This window comes from Halyomorpha halys, unplaced genomic scaffold (genome assembly GCF_000696795.3).
Source record: "Halyomorpha halys isolate HHAL.00 unplaced genomic scaffold, Hhal_1.1 Scaffold2105.1, whole genome shotgun sequence".
NCBI lineage: Eukaryota > Metazoa > Arthropoda > Insecta > Hemiptera > Pentatomidae > Halyomorpha > Halyomorpha halys.
This window is the reverse complement of record NW_027112627.1, coordinates 11,777-15,314: the sequence shown is the minus strand read 5'-3', so window position 1 is coordinate 15,314 and position 3,538 is coordinate 11,777. Positions and strand designations below refer to the sequence as shown.

At 32.2% G+C, this 3,538-nt stretch overlaps 1 protein-coding gene across 1 annotated transcript in view; it reads left to right on the top strand.

The window, feature by feature from the left end:
* The window catches only part of LOC136796519 (pickpocket protein 28-like), a 41,559-nt gene that overhangs the window by 26,286 nt on the left and 11,735 nt on the right, over positions 1-3,538 (top strand). The gene's annotated exons all lie outside the window — the stretch shown is intronic.

Sequence of the window (3,538 nt, the reverse complement as noted above, 5' to 3'; positions counted from 1 at the left end):
TGGGAGTGCGTTTTGTTTATATATCTCTCGGTCTAAGTTTTCAATTTTTTGAGAGGGGTGGGCGAAATTGCTAGCGTTGAAGACGCTATTCATTGAATTGTATGGCTCTGTGAGTGTGAATCGCTAGACCTGCTACTGACTCAGTGATTGTGAAAGCTCCCAAGCGACTATTTGCACAAGTAAAATAAATTCACAAACTACTGGGAGGTCATTGACACCATCACATATTCTTAACTTTACGAAAGAACAGTTTGAACATTGTCTGTCTCTGAATAGAAGATCTTTTTTTTTATAACAAACAGTTTATAATCTTTTCTATAACAAACATATAAAAGTAAAATAAAACTTATTACTCGTTAGTATATATTAGTGTATTAGTGTATTTGTAGTTTTGTCTGTAGGCTTAGGCGTGGCATCCCATGACATTTCTCTGCTTTGCTTCAACAGTTGCACACCTGACAAACACTTTTTTTTTTTTGAGATAGGTGTATTCCATAGGATGTAAATAGACTCAAGTTAATTTATAACAACCCTAATAGCTTTAGGAAGGCCTGGGTAAAGAATGGAACCGCAGATATGCCACCATTCAAGCAAAGCTACGATATGCCACCATTCAAGCAAAGCTACGATATCCTGACGCAGTGGTCTAGGATTTAGTTATTTTTATTTCTGGGTAAAGGCAACACATTTCTGGCAGCTTTTAAACTTCAATCCGAAAATGTTTTCCCTAACTTATTTTCCATTTTTAGATACTGGAATTATTTTTTAGAGATATACAGTATAGACGAAAACAATAGAAAGAATGTTAATGAATTTTTGATAGAGATCGGAAATCCTCATTAGTGTGGTGAACAAGGTTATGGTAAACATGTTATGCGGAAGCTGTAACCGGAGGGGACATTTGTTGTCTTGATTCAGCTATTTTTGTCGTAGAAACATATTTGAAGCTAATTGAGTCAATCTGTGAGTAGTAAAGCAGAAGAACACAAATATTTTTTACTTTCACCAACTTGTACAATTCACAATACAATAATATGGTAAGGGCAAATGGGGAACATTTCTAAACTCTGAGTGTTCAGTGCAAATATATCTTTAGCTATGTTTAAGGTCCTTCCAGTGCAAATATATGTTTAGCTATGTTTAAGGTCCTTCCAGTGTAAATAAATGTGTCCCACTAAATTTAATTCTGGTGATGACATAGCTGATATTGAAGACCACTTAATCGTGTACTTTGGTATCATTAGTTGAATCGAAATTGTTTTCAGGAAATGCTATCTTAAATACTAAATTTCGGTTAAGCACTAATTTTCATTTTTGAGGGAGGGTGGTCAGGCACACAGACCATCCAGGTTCACTTTTACTCGAAGGACCATAAAAGATATATTTCTATTTTTAATATAAGCAGTTTCTTAATTTTTCACGTTCGCAATATTTCTCCATATTACATCTTTTGCATGTAAATAAGTGAAAGTAAAAATATTTTGTGTTCTTCTGCTCCACTATTCACTGATTGACTGGATTAGCTTCAAATATATTTCTACGACAAAAAAAGTTTCACAAAAGATGTTTACCATAACCTTCTGCTCCAGCCTAATGAGGTTTTCCGATCTCTCTCAATAAATCATTAACATTCTTTACGTTGTCTTGTTTTTGTCTGAACTGGATATTTCTGAAAAAATTTCCCAGTATTTAAAAATGGAAAGTAAGGAACTCTGGGAAAATATTTTCGTGAATGAAATGAAGCTAAAAGATATTAGTACTTCTGATGTCAAGGTCATGTCCATTAATGCTCATTTGTGATAAACTGTTTTTTTCTTATCAAGGGTTACAGGTGACTAATTGTAAGGAGAGTCACGTGGTTGAAAAAGACAATAATTACTCTCTTTTCTTGCAAACATGAGAGAATGTATTGAGCTCTAAACGGAACGCAAACAATTCACCATTTGACTTTTCGACTGCCTGAGGCAGCTGTTAGTGAGAAAATCACAAATATCGCTTAAGCGAAGGCGAAATGTGTCACAACTCACATCAACAGCCAGAGACGGTTTGTAAATGGATATGACAGAATGATATGATAGAATGATGAGCCGCCGCTAGTTGGGGACTTGATGTTCTCTGGTGTCTGAATAGGCCAAACTTGGACAGCTCACTTCTTTCCGGTAGTTTAGAGGTTCAAGGCTTCTTGATTGGTATCTTCCGATTGTGTTCTAACAATGAAAGAGCATTGAAGATGTAGATGACAGATCGATAGTTCCCTTATTGCCAATGTCAAAACAAATCCTGTTAGTGAACTGTTGTATTGAGACAAAGTCCATATATTTTACAACTATTAATTGAAAACCAATTTATACGGGAAAATTATATTAATTTAAAGAGTTCGATTAATGTAAGGGGAATCCCGGTCCCCCCTCCCAGATTTCACTGTCCTAAGTTATAATGCTAAAATAACATAAAGTAATGAGTACTGTCAAATTAAATGAGGATATTACATTTAGTAAATTTGGAATACGTCATGAAATTATTTTGAGAGATTGCCGAAGGAGGTGCTCCACGCCAGTTCTTTGTTTCTGCAAGTGCAATTGGATTTTATTCCAGAGTAGCAATAAATTATAATAGATTAGAAGCTCACTAGTTCACATAGTCTCTCCTTTAAAAATAATTTAACGATTTTGGAAAAGAAATTAAAACTCTTCCAACTTTTTGATTAATAGTAATCTCTAATGTCGAATAATCTTTTGAGAAAAACATTAAAATAAATTATTGTAATACTGGTTATAATATAGATCGTAATAATATAAATTTATCATAAAATTTAGTTCATCTACAGATAGATTACTAAATAGGCATATTAAATCTTTGTGAAAACGAATAATATTAAATGAATTACTTAAATTATATATAGATGGTCGGCCATTAGTGGATCGAGAAGCAAATGGTCAGGATCGCGGTCAGGAAAAATACCAATTAAAAAAAACAGTGTACAACTATTTCTTAAGAACCGAACTTTGGAAAAACTTACAAAAATAAAAAATAATTATTAAATAGTGAGATAAAATAAAATAGTATGAAATTGGAAATGTAGACCGAAAAGGCATAAGACTAATGAGTGGAGAAATGATCAGTCCTATCTCAGTTATACCTTTCATTTTTGAATTTTTGTTTAATTTTAGTTTTGTCACTTTCTGATATAAATGAGTGTAATCATGTATTAGTTTTACTAACCGCTATATATTATTATGCAAAGTTGGTTCACATCTTGTCTCTTAATAAATAGTTAAGCACTATTAATTCAAATTCAGATCGTTCTGAAAACAATGCGAATTATCTAGATTTGAATAAATGAAGTTTAATTAGGCTCTAATATATTGATATTGGAAACAAACATAGTTTTTACGAATGCTTCACTCGGATCACCTATATAAAAAAATAAAGAACATATGTATGTTATATAGTATAAATTATTATTGAAATAAATGCTAAAAATAAAGAACATATGTATGCTATATAGTATAAATTATTATTGAAATAAATGCTAAAA